Raw genomic sequence first — 13937 nt, forward strand, 5'->3', positions numbered from 1 at the left:
TCTTAGGATGCTGCCACAATGGGTGCAGGTGCAGCTCCATAACGTTCTATCTCGTGCTTGGCCTCTGTCAGGATCCCACCCCTGACAGGGACCCTCTGTCTGCAGCTCTGATGTTCCTCCTTCTCCCCCTGTCTGCCTGACAGGTCCTCTCTGGGTCGAACCCAGGTAGCTTCTCTCTGACTTCGTATCCAACCCACCAGTTTTACCCATGTGTGAGGAATGCTGTTGTGAATTTGGATTCTGGGCTCCCCCGGTGGCTACTGGTGGAATTGAACTGGTGTTTTCATCTTCTCTGTTCACCTGTTCCCATCAAGATGTGGGAGTCGCTATATAACCTTGCTGCTCTGTTAGTTGCTTGCCGGTCAACAATGTTATCAGAAGCCTCTCTGTGCTTGTTCCTGCTCCTAGACAACTACTAGATAAGTTGGACTCTTGTCCATGTTTGTTTTTGCATTTTTGTTCCAGTTCACAGCTGTAGTTTCGTTACTGTGTCTGGAAAGCTCTTGTGAACAGGAATTGCCACTCTGGTGTTATGAGTTAATGCCAGAGTTTTAAAGTAATTCCTGGATGGTATTTTGATAGGGTTTTCAGCTGACCATGAAAGTGTCCTTTCTGTCTTCTGCTATGTAGTAAGTGGACCTCAAATTTGCTAAACCTATTTTCATACTACGTTTGTTATTTCATCTTAATTCACCGCCAATACATGTGGGGGGCCTCTGTCTCCTTTCGGGGTATTTCTCTAGAGGTGAGCTAGGACTAATATTTTCCTCTGCTAGCATTATTTAGTCCTCCGGCTGGTGCTGGGCATCTAGAATCAACGTAGGCATGCTACCCGGCCACTGCTAGTTGTGCGTTAGGTTTAGTTCATGGTCAGCTCAGTTCCCATCTTCCAAGAGCTAGTTCCTATATATGCTGATGCTATGTTCTCTTGCCATTGAGAACATGACAGTTTGACCGGCCCACAAAGTGTTAATTGTTTGGGCTGAAGCAGGAGAAAAAGAAGTGTTTAAGGGAATTTTTTTTTTTTTTTTCCCCTCAGAGTTTTGCTGCCTAGCCCTTAATTGCTGTCTAGCTGCTTCTTACCGCCTCTTAACCCTTGAATGGCTCTGTGTCCACCTGTTTGTAATGGATCTTCAGAGTGTAACTGCAGGTTTGAATAATCTCGCCACGAAGGTACAAAATTTGCAAGACTTTGTTTGTCATGCACCTGTATCTGAGCCGAGAATTCCTTGGCCGGAATTTTTCTCGGGGAATAGATCTGGGTTTCAGAATTTTCGAAATAATTGCAAATTATTTTTGTCCCTGAAATTTCGCTCTGCCGGAGACCCTGCACAGCAGGTCAGGATTGTGATTTCCTTGCTCCGGGGCGACCCTCAAGACTGGGCTTTTTCATTGACACCAGGGGATCCTGCGTTGCTCAATGTGGATGCGTTTTTTCTGGCCTTGGGGTTGCTTTATGACGAACCTCATTTGGAGCTTCAGGCAGAAAAAACTTTGATGTCCCTATCTCAGGGGCAAGATGAAGCGGAAATTTACTGTCAAAGATTCCGTAAATGGTCTGTGCTTACTCAGTGGAATGAGTGCGCCCTGGCGGCGACTTTCAGAGAGGGTCTCTCTGATGCCATTAAGGATGTTATGGTGGGGTTCCCTGTGCCTGCGGGTCTGAATGAGTCCATGACAATGGCTATTCAGATCGATAGGCGTTTGCGGGAGCGCAAACCAGTGCACCATCTGGCGGTGTCCACTGAGAAGTCGCCAGAGAGTATGCAGTGTGATAGAATTCTGTCCCGAAGCGAGCGGCAGAATTTTAGACGGAAAAATGGGTTGTGTTTCTATTGTGGTGATTCTACTCATGTTATATCAGCATGCTCTAAGCGCACTAAAAAGCTTGATAAATCTGTTTCCATTTGCACCTTACCGTCTAAGTTTATTCTATCTGTGACCTTGATTTGCTCTTTGTCATCTATTACCACGGACGCCTATGTCGACTCTGGCGCCGCTTTGAGTCTTATGGATTGGTCCTTTGCCAAACGCTGTGGGTATGATTTAGAGCCTTTGGAGACTCTTATTCCTCTGAAGGGGATTGACTCCACCCCATTGGCTAATAATAAACCACAATACTGGACACAAGTAACTATGCGTATTAATCCGGATCACCAGGAGATTATTCGCTTTCTGGTGCTGTATAATCTACATGATGATTTGGTGCTAGGATTGCCTTGGCTGCAATCTCACAACCCAGTCCTCGACTGGAGAGCTATGTCTGTGTTGAGCTGGGGATGTAAGGGGGCTCATGGGGATGTACCTGTGGTTTCCATTTCATCATCTATTCCCTCTGAAATTCCTGAGTTCCTGTCTGACTATCGTGACGTCTTTGAAGAATCCAAGCTTGGTTCATTACCTCCGCACCGAGAGTGCGATTGTGCCATAGATTTAATCCCGGGTAGTAAATACCCAAAGGGTCGTTTATTTAATCTGTCTGTGCCTGAACATGCTGCTATGCGAGAATATATAAAGGAGTCCTTGGAAAAGGGACATATTCGTCCATCGTCATCTCCCTTAGGAGCCGGTTTTTTCTTTGTGTCAAAAAAAGACGGCTCTTTGAGACCATGTATCGATTATCGGCTTTTGAATAAAATCACTGTAAAATATCAATACCCATTGCCGTTGCTGACTGATTTGTTTGCTCGCATAAAGGGGGCCAAGTGGTTCTCTAAGATTGACCTTCGTGGGGCGTATAATTTGGTGCGAATCAGACAGGGGGATGAGTGGAAAACCGCATTTAATACGCCCGAGGGCCACTTTGAGTATTTAGTGATGCCTTTTGGTCTTTCAAATGCTCCGTCAGTTTTCCAGTCCTTTATGCATGATATTTTTCGCGATTATTTGGATAAATTTATGATTGTGTATCTGGATGATATTCTGATTTTTTCGGATGACTGGGACTCTCATGTCCAGCAAGTCAGGAGGGTTTTCCAGGTTTTGCGGTCTAATTCTTTGTGTGTGAAGGGTTCTAAGTGTGTTTTTGGGGTACAGAGGATTTCCTTTTTGGGATATATTTTTTCTCCCTCTTCCATTGAAATGGATCCTGTCAAGGTTCAAGCTATTTGTGATTGGACGCAGCCCTCTTCTCTTAAGAGTCTTCAGAAATTTTTGGGCTTTGCTAACTTTTATCGTCGATTTATTGCTGGTTTTTCGGATATTGCTAAGCCATTGACCGATTTGACTAAGAAGGGTGCTGATGTTGCTGATTGGTCCCCTGACGCTGTGGAGGCCTTTCGGGAGCTTAAGCGCCGTTTTTCCTCTGCCCCTGTGTTGCGTCAGCCTGATGTTGCTCTACCTTTTCAGGTTGAGGTCGACGCTTCTGAGATCGGAGCTGGGGCAGTGTTGTCGCAGAAAAGTTCTGACTGCTCCGTGATGAGGCCTTGTGCCTTCTTTTCCCGTAAATTTTCGCCCGCTGAGCGGAATTATGATGTTGGGAATCGGGAGCTTTTGGCCATGAAGTGGGCTTTTGAGGAGTGGCGCCATTGGCTTGAGGGGGCCAGACATCAGGTGGTGGTATTGACTGACCACAAAAACTTGATTTATCTTGAGACCGCCAGGCGCCTGAATCCTAGACAGGCGCGCTGGTCATTATTTTTCTCTCGGTTTAATTTTGTGGTGTCATACCTACCGGGTTCTAAGAATGTTAAGGCGGATGCCCTTTCTAGGAGTTTTGAGCCTGACTCGCCTGGTAACTCTGAGCCCACAGGTATCCTTAAGGATGGAGTGGTATTGTCAGCCGTTTCTCCAGGCCTGCGGCGGGCCTTGCAGGAGTTTCAGGCGGATAGACCGGATCGTTGCCCACCTGATAAACTGTTTGTTCCTGATGATTGGACCAGTAGAGTCATCTCTGAGCAGGGGCGTAACTACCGCGGTCGCAGGGGTCGCAATTGCGACGGGGCCCGCAGTGCTTAGGGGCCCACCCAGTCCAGCAGACTGGGCGGGCTCCTAAGAACTCTAAGCTACAAAATGGGCCGCCGGCCCTTTAAATAATTCTTCCTTACAGGCCCTGCTGCGCGTGCACTCGCGATCACGGGTGGGACTGCACTTGACCCGCAGCAGAGCCCCTCCACCGCAGAGAGCCGCACACCACTACTATAGCTGCCACTGCTCTGTGCGCACAGGACCTGTGATGAGGTCACAGGAGGGGAGGAGTTGGAGTCACATGATCAAGGGCTTCCGTGTAGTGCAGGACAGTAGTGCAGTGCTGTTTGTCATCATGCTGGAGGAGGGTAAGCTTTTGTGTGAGGTCAGGAGGGGTTTGGGTGGATGTAGCAGAGCAGTGTGTGTATGAGGTGTACGGAGCAGAGCCGGGTGTGCATGAGGTGTACGGAGCGGAGCCGGGTGTGTATGAGGTGTACGGAGCAGAGCCGGGTGTGTATGAGGTGTACGGAGCGGAGCCGGGTGTGTATGAGGTGTACGGAGCGGAGCCGTGTGTGTACGAGGTGTACGGAGCGGAGTCGGGGGTGTACGGAGCGGAGTCGGGTGTGTACGAGGTGTCGCATCTCTGCTTCAGGAAAATGGCCGCCGCGATCTCCATCTAGGCACGCGCGGCATCCTGCGGCCATTTTCCTGAAGCCGCGGCCAGCAGAGCGCCGCTTCTGCGCACGCGCGGCCAAAGGAAGATGGCCGCCCCCACCGATCACCAATGAAATGTCGCACATCACGCTATTTTCACTCCCCTGTGCAGTGGATTCGGGACCTTGGGCATGCGCACACCACTACGCCACCAACGGAAAACTAAGCAAGATCTGGGGGAAGACACCACGCCCATCTGACCAGACCAGCCTGATTGACAGGCGAAAACGACTACTTTGGTAACGTATTTCGGCAGCATAGGTGGGGAATCGGGGTCCACAAAATACACTATTGCAATGCACAGCTCAGGCCCTATTTAACAGTATTTTTATCTCATACGGAAAAAACGGGGTGACAGGTTCCCTTTAAGAGAAAGCCAAAATAACCCCGGGACAGAAGGCGAGAGCAGGGGGGAGGTGCGGGACAGAGCCGCTTTAGGCTAGTTTCACACTAGCGTTAACTGCAATACGCCGCAAATGCGTCATTTTGCCGAAAATACGCATCCAGCAAAAGTTCTTGCTGGATACGTTTTTTCGTCATAGACTAACATTAGCGAATCATTTGCGACGCATTGCCAAACGTCGCGTCCGTTTTGCGACGCTTGGGCGTGTGGTAGTGGACCGTCGGGAGAAAAAAACCTTACATGTAACGTTTTTTGCTCCCGACGGTCCACTTTTTCCGACCGCGCATGCGCGGCCGGAACTCCGCCCCCACCTCCCCGCACTTCCCCGCACCTCACAATGGGGCAGCGGATGCGTGGGAAAAATGCATCCGCTGCCCCCGTTGTGCGGCGGAGACCACACTAGCGTCGGGAACGTCGGCCCGACGCACAGCGACGGGTTGTTCCCGACGCTAGTGTGAAACTAGCCTTAGTCAGGAGAAGCTGAGGAGCTGCAGCCGGTTTACATCAGCCACCCCTGTACCAGAGAGGAGATTGTGAGTTGTGTATATGAGCTGGTATCTCTGGTGTGTGTGTGTGTGTGTGTGGTATCTGTAGTGTGTGTGTGATAACTGTAGTATGTGTGTGATATCTGTAGTATGATGTGTGTGTGTGTGATATCTGTAGTGTGTGTATGTGTGTGTGTGTGTGATATCTGTAGTGTGTGTATGTGTGTGTGTGATATCTGTAGTGTGTGTGTGTGTTATCTGTAGTGTGTGTGTGTGTGTGTGTGTGTGATATCTGTAGTATGATGTGTGTGTGTGTGATATCTGTAGTATGTCTGTGTGTGTGATATCTGTAGTGTGTGTGTGTGATAACTGTAGTATGTGTGTGATATCTGTAATATGATGTGTGTGTGATATCTGTAGTATGATGTGTGTGTGTGATATCTGTAGTGTGTGTGTGATATCTGTAGTATGTGTGTGTGTGAGGCAGCGGCGTAACTACTACGGTCGCAGCTGCAAGCGGCTCTGGCAGGTCAGGGGGCCGTGAGTCCCCTTGAGCCTGTCTCCCTTATGCTTGTGTCCCCATGTGCCAGTCTCCCTTGCCCATTAGTCCCTGTGTGTCCCCATGTGCCTGTCTCCCTTGTCCCCTTATGCTTGTGTCCCTTGTCCCCGTGTGCCAGTCTCCCTTGCCCATTAGTCCCTGTGTGTCCCCTTGAGCCTGTCTCCCTTATGCTTGTGTCCCCGTGTGCCAGTCTCCCTTGCCCATTAGTCCCTGTGTGTCCCCATGTGCCTGTCTCCTATGTCCCCTTGTGCTTCTGTCAGTCTCCTTTGTCCCCTTGTGCTTGTGTCAGTCTCCTTTGCCCACTAGTCCCTGTGTGTCAGTCTCCCTTTCCCACTTGTCCCTGTGTGTCCCCTTGTGCTTGTATCCCTTGTCCCCTTGTGTCAGTCTCTTGCTCACTAGTCCCTATGTGTCCCCTTGTGCCTGTCTCCCTTGTCCCCTTGTGCTTGTCCCTTGTCCCCGTGTGTCAGTCTCCATTGCCCACTAGTCCCCTTGTATCAGTCTCCCTTGCCCACTATTCCCCGTGTGTCAGTCTCCCTTGCCCACTAGTCCGTGTCCCCGTGTGCCAGTCTCTCTTGTCCACTAGTCCCCGTGTGCCCTTTGTGTCAGTCTCCCTTGCCCACTTGTGTCAGTCTCCCTTGCCCACTAGACCCCTTGTATCCTTCTCCCCTGCCTCCTAGCCCCCATGTGTCCCCTAGTGCCTGTCTTCCTTGCCCCCTTGTTCCCTCTCCTCTGCCCCCTCGTCACCATTTGCTCGTGTCTTTGTCACTGCCCCTGTATGGAGGGGCTGCATTATACTATGAGGGGGGGGCTGCATTGTATTCTATGGGGCTTACATTGAATTTTATGGCGGGGGGGGCCCCATTTGGAAGTTCGCACCGGGGCCCATAACTTTGTAGTTACGCCACTGTCTCTGAGGTTCATTCTTCTGCGTTGGCAGGTCATCCTGGCATTTTTGGTACCAGGGATTTGGTGGCAAGGTCCTTCTGGTGGCCTTCCCTGTCACGAGATGTGCGAGGCTTTGTGCAGTCTTGTGACGTTTGTGCTCGGGCCAAGCCTTGTTGCTCTCGGGCTAGTGGATTATTGTTGCCCTTGCCCATTCCTAAGAGGCCTTGGACGCACATCTCGATGGATTTTATTTCAGATCTGCCTGTTTCTCAGAAGATGTCTGTCATCTGGGTGGTGTGTGACCGTTTCTCTAAGATGGTCCATTTGGTTCCTCTGCCCAAGTTGCCTTCTTCTTCCGAGTTGGTTCCTCTGTTTTTTCAAAATGTTGTTCGTTTGCATGGTATTCCTGAGAATATCATTTCTGACAGAGGGACCCAATTCGTGTCTAGATTTTGGCGGGCATTCTGTGCTAGGATGGGCATAGATTTATCTTTTTCGTCCGCTTTCCATCCTCAGACGAATGGCCAGACCGAGCGGACTAATCAGACCCTGGAGACATATCTGAGGTGTTTTGTGTCTGCTGACCAGGATGATTGGGTTGCTTTTTTGCCATTGGCAGAGTTCGCTCTCAATAATCGGGCCAGCTCTGCCACTTTGGTGTCCCCGTTTTTCTGTAATTCGGGGTTTCATCCTCGATTTTCCTCTGGTCAGGTGGAATCTTCGGATTGTCCTGGAGTGGATGCTGTGGTGGAGAGATTGCATCAGATCTGGGGGCAGGTGGTGGACAATTTGAGGTTGTCCCAGGAGAAGACTCAGCTTTTTGCCAACCGCCACCGTCGTGTTGGTCCTCGGCTTTGTGTTGGGGATTTGGTGTGGTTGTCTTCTCGTTTTGTCCCTATGAGGGTCTCTTCTCCTAAGTTTAAGCCTCGGTTCATCGGCCCGTATAAGATATTGGAGATTCTTAACCCTGTTTCCTTCCGTTTGGACCTCCCTGCATCCTTCTCTATTCATAACGTTTTTCATCGGTCATTATTGCGCAGGTATGAGGTACCGGTTGTGCCTTCCGTTGAGCCTCCTGCTCCGGTGTTGGTTGAGGGTGAGTTGGAGTACGTTGTGGAGAAAATCTTAGACTCTCGTGTTTCCAGACGGAGACTCCAGTATCTGGTCAAGTGGAAGGGATACGGCCAGGAGGATAATTCTTGGGTGAATGCATCTGATGTTCATGCCTCTGATCTGGTTCGTGCCTTTCATAGGGCCCATCCTGATCGCCCTGGTGGTTCTGGTGAGGGTTCGGTGCCCCCTCCTTGAGGGGGGGGTACTGTTGTGAATTTGGATTCTGGGCTCCCCCGGTGGCTACTGGTGGAATTGAACTGGTGTTTTCATCTTCTCTGTTCACCTGTTCCCATCAAGATGTGGGAGTCGCTATATAACCTTGCTGCTCTGTTAGTTGCTTGCCGGTCAACAATGTTATCAGAAGCCTCTCTGTGCTTGTTCCTGCTCCTAGACAACTACTAGATAAGTTGGACTCTTGTCCATGTTTGTTTTTGCATTTTTGTTCCAGTTCACAGCTGTAGTTTCGTTACTGTGTCTGGAAAGCTCTTGTGAACAGGAATTGCCACTCTGGTGTTATGAGTTAATGCCAGAGTTTTAAAGTAATTCCTGGATGGTATTTTGATAGGGTTTTCAGCTGACCATGAAAGTGTCCTTTCTGTCTTCTGCTATGTAGTAAGTGGACCTCAAATTTGCTAAACCTATTTTCATACTACGTTTGTTATTTCATCTTAATTCACCGCCAATACATGTGGGGGGCCTCTGTCTCCTTTCGGGGTATTTCTCTAGAGGTGAGCTAGGACTAATATTTTCCTCTGCTAGCATTATTTAGTCCTCCGGCTGGTGCTGGGCATCTAGAATCAACGTAGGCATGCTACCCGGCCACTGCTAGTTGTGCGTTAGGTTTAGTTCATGGTCAGCTCAGTTCCCATCTTCCAAGAGCTAGTTCCTATATATGCTGATGCTATGTTCTCTTGCCATTGAGAACATGACAGAATGCCCTAATAGATAGAAGCAAGGCTCCCCCTGGTGGACTGGAGTGTGAAGTGTAGTGTGTGACTTGTAATACCTGGTCAGGTGAACTCCTTTAGTACCATCAGATGTAATATCACTCCCCCAGGTGGAAGAGCGACATTACTGCAACGACCAGGACTCTGGGGCGCTGCACTCCCCCCCGTTAAATCCAGTACTCCGGGACTGGGAAAAGAAGAACAACTATACATGTTAGCAAAAGACATACAACATTTTTGGAAATACTTTGAACAAATTAATTTAATAATGCTTCCCTTTATGGGAGGTGAGGACACTTGAACGTTACAAACAAGAACATATTTACATTGTGCAAAAGCAAATTGAAAACAGTTATTATCTATCTATGGAACCAATTACCTGTACAGATATTCTACCTACTAAGTGCCATAACAATAATTTAACATTTTCCTTTCTCTAAGTACAAAGTCTATCAACCATCTATCTATGGCTCTCTAGAGGACTCACTAACCCCTACGGGTTTTAGCAGCAGAAAACAGGAAAACCAAACAGTTAACTATTTACATGATCGTGGCTCCGAGGTTTATTCTGGCGGCCTCCACCAGGGCTTTACCGGACAGGTAGTCCTCTGTGGTTTGGGGTAGTTCACGTCCAAGCTCACTCCCGGCGCCGGGTACACTCCGTGAATCCGTTTCTCATGCACGGTCAGGTCGTGCGCTGCAATAAAGGTCTGGGTGGTCTGATGGATGATACACGTCACAGCGGGGGCTGCCACAGCCGCTTCAGCAGTAAGGTCTTCTTCCAGTGTCCTGGATACCGCCAAGAGGGCTGTGCATTTCCGCACATCCCGGGCCCACCAGCTGTTTTCTCTTTGGTACCGGCGGTAGGTCACAGCATCTCCAGGTTTCAGGACGGAGTCCGCGCCGTCTCTGCACAGGCAGGGCTCCACCTCGTCCCGGTGAACGTGGACTCTCACCGACGACCCGATTTCCTGGATGAATCCCTTCTCTTTGTGAGGTTGGTATACCACCACAACACCCCACTTTGGTGGAGAGTCGTCCAGCAGTTCGCCACGCGCCTCCTGCTCCACTTCCCTCTGGTACTCTGCTATTAGATGCCGCCGGTACTCTCTCCAGGGAAAGGGTCCAAGGTCATGCCCTCTCGGTGGTCTGGGGTCTGATGACGGGAACGCCGGGGCTCCAGCAGTCGTGGTGGTGAATGGAGCAGGTGCGGAAGGACGACGGACCCCCGAGACGCCACGGCACCGAGTACCTGCACTAGGGATGGCTCGCTCGGCGCCACTCCACTCCTCCTGGGAAGGCGCGGGGTTGGTGGCGGTGCAGGCAGTGGGGTCTCCATAGACAGCTCTGTTGTGAATTTGGATTCTGGGCTCCCCCGGTGGCTACTGGTGAAATTGAACTGGTGTCTTCATCTTCTCTGTTCACCTGTTCCCATCAAGATGTGGGAGTCGCTATATAACCTTGCTGCTCTGTTAGTTGCTTGCCGGTCAACAATGTTATCAGAAGCCTCTCTGTGCTTGTTCCTGCTCCTAGACAACTACTAGATAAGTTGGACTCTTGTCCATGTTTGTTTTTGCATTTTTGTTCCAGTTCACAGCTGTAGTTTCGTTACTGTGTCTGGAAAGCTCTTGTGAACAGGAATTGCCACTCTGGTGTTATGAGTTAATGCCAGAGTTTTAAAGTAATTTCTGGATGGTGTTTTTGATAGGGTTTTCAGCTGACCATGAAAGTGTCCTTTCTGTCTTCTGCTATGTAGTAAGTGGACCTCAAATTTGCTAAACCTATTTTCATACTACGTTTGTTATTTCATCTCAACTCACCGCCAATACATGTGGGGGGCCTCTGTCTCCTTTCGGGGTATTTCTCTAGAGGTGAGCTAGGACTAATATTTTCCTCTGCTAGCTTTATTTAGTCCTCCGGCTGGTGCTGGGCATCTAGAATCAACGTAGGCATGCTACCCGGCCACTGCTAGTTGTGCGTTAGGTTTAGTTCATGGTCAGCTCAGTTCCCTTCTTCCAAGAGCTAGTTCCTATATATGCTTATGCTATGTTCTCTTGCCATTGAGATCATGACAGTTTGACCGGCCCTCAAAGTGTTAATTGTTTGGGCTGAAGCAGGAGAAAAAGAAGTGTTGAAGGGAAATTTTTTTTTTTTTTTTTTTTTCCCCTCAGAGTTTTGCTGCCTAGCCCTTAATTGCTGTCTAGCTGCTTCTTACCTCCTCTTAACCCTTGAATGGCTCTGTGTCCACCTGTTTGTAATGGATCTTCAGAGTGTAACTGCAGGTTTGAATAATCTCGCCACGAAGGTACAAAATTTGCAAGATTTTGTTTGTCATGCACCTGTATCTGAGCCGAGAATTCCTTTGCCGGAATTTTTCTCGGGGAATAGATCCGGGTTTCAGAATTTTCGAAATAATTGCAAATTATTTTTGTCCCTGAAATCTCGCTCTGCCGGAGACCCTGCACAGCAGGTCAGGATTGTGATTTCCTTGCTCCGGGGCGACCCTCAAGACTGGGCTTTTTCATTGACACCAGGGGATCCTGCGTTGCTCAATGTGGATGCGTTTTTTCTGGCCTTGGGGTTGCTTTATGACGAACCTCATTTGGAGCTTCAGGCAGAAAAAACTTTGATGTCCCTATCTCAGGGGCAAGATGAAGCGGAAATTTACTGCCAATGGCAGTATAAATGGTCTGTGCTTACTCAGTGGAATGAGTGCGCCCTGGCGGCGACTTTCAGAGAGGGTCTCTCTGATGCCATTAAGGATGTTATGGTGGGGTTCCCTGTGCCTGCGGGTCTGAATGAGTCCATGACAATGGCTATTCAGATCGATAGGCGTTTGCGGGAGCGCAAACCAGTGCACCATCTGGCGGTGTCCACTGAGAAGTCGCCAGAGAGTATGCAGTGTGATAGAATTCTGTCCCGAAGCGAGCGGCAGAATTTTAGACGGAAAAATGGGTTGTGTTTCTATTGTGGTGATTCTACTCATGTTATATCAGCATGCTCTAAGCGCACTAAAAAGCTTGGTAAATCTGTTTCCATTTGCACCTTACCGTCTAAATTTATTCTATCTGTGACCCTGATTTGCTCTTTGTCATCTATTACCACGGACGCCTATGTCGACTCTGGCGCCGCTTTGAGTCTTATGGATTGGTCCTTTGCCAAACGCTGTGGGTATGATTTAGAGCCTTTGGAGACTCCTATTCCTCTGAAGGGGATTGACTCCACCCCATTGGCTAATAATAAACCACAATACTGGACACAAGTAACTATGCGTATTAATCCGGATCACCAGGAGATTATTCGCTTTCTGGTGCTGTATAATCTACATGATGATTTGGTGCTAGGATTGCCTTGGCTGCAATCTCACAACCCAGTCCTCGACTGGAGAGCTATGTCTGTGTTGAGCTGGGGATGTAAGGGGGCTCATGGGGATGTACCTGTGGTTTCCATTTCATCATCCATTCCCTCTGAAATTCCTGAGTTCCTGTCTGACTATCGTGACGTCTTTGAAGAATCCAAGCTTGGTTCGTTACCTCCGCACCGAGAGTGCGATTGTGCCATAGATTTAATCCCGGGTAGTAAATACCCAAAGGGTCGTTTATTTAATCTGTCTGTGCCTGAACATGCTGCTATGCGAGAATATATAAAGGAGTCCTTGGAAAAGGGACATATTCGTCCATCGTCATCTCCCTTAGGAGCCGGTTTTTTCTTTGTGTCAAAAAAAGACGGCTCTTTGAGACCATGTATTGATTATCGGCTTTTGAATAAAATCACTGTTAAATATCAATACCCATTGCCGTTGCTGACTGATTTGTTTGCTCGCATAAAGGGGGCCAAGTGGTTCTCTAAGATTGACCTTCGTGGGGCGTATAATTTGGTGCGAATCAGGCAGGGGGATGAGTGGAAGACCGCATTTAATACGCCCGAGGGCCACTTTGAGTATTTAGTGATGCCTTTTGGTCTTTCTAATGCTCCGTCAGTTTTCCAGTCCTTTATGCATGATATTTTTCGCGATTATTTGGATAAATTTATGATTGTGTATCTGGATGATATTCTGATTTTTTCGGATGACTGGGACTCTCATGTCCAGCAAGTCAGGAGGGTTTTTCAGGTTTTGCGGTCTAATTCTTTGTGTGTGAAGGGTTCTAAGTGTGTTTTTGGGGTACAGAGGATTTCCTTTTTGGGATATATTTTTTCCCCCTCTTCCATTGAAATGGATCCTGTCAAGGTTCAAGCTATTTGTGATTGGACGCAGCCCTCTTCTCTTAAGAGTCTTCAGAAATTTTTGGGCTTTGCTAACTTTTATCGTCGATTTATTGCTGGTTTTTCGGATATTGCTAAGCCATTGACCGATTTGACTAAGAAGGGTGCTGATGTTGCTGATTGGTCCCCTGATGCTGTGGAGGCCTTTCGGGAGCTTAAGCGCCGTTTTTCCTCTGCCCCTGTGTTGCGTCAGCCTGATGTTGCTCTACCTTTTCAGGTTGAGGTCGACGCTTCTGAGATCGGAGCTGGGGCAGTGTTGTCGCAGAAAAGTTCTGACTGCTCCGTGATGAGGCCTTGTGCCTTCTTTTCCCGTAAATTTTCGCCCGCTGAGCGGAATTATGATGTTGGGAATCGGGAGCTTTTGGCCATGAAGTGGGCTTTTGAGGAGTGGCGCCATTGGCTTGAGGGGGCCAGACATCAGGTGGTGGTATTGACTGACCACAAAAATTTGATTTATCTTGAGACCGCCAGGCGCCTGAATCCTAGACAGGCGCGCTGGTCATTATTTTTCTCTCGGTTTAATTTTGTGGTGTCATACCTACCGGGTTCTAAGAATGTTAAGGCGGATGCCCTTTCTAGGAGTTTTGAGCCTGACTCGCCTGGTAACTCTGAGCCCACAGGTATCCTTAAGGATGGAGTGGTATTGTCAGCCGTTTCTCCAG

Source organism: Ranitomeya variabilis, chromosome 1 (genome assembly GCF_051348905.1).
Source record: "Ranitomeya variabilis isolate aRanVar5 chromosome 1, aRanVar5.hap1, whole genome shotgun sequence".
NCBI classification, from domain to species: domain Eukaryota; kingdom Metazoa; phylum Chordata; class Amphibia; order Anura; family Dendrobatidae; genus Ranitomeya; species Ranitomeya variabilis.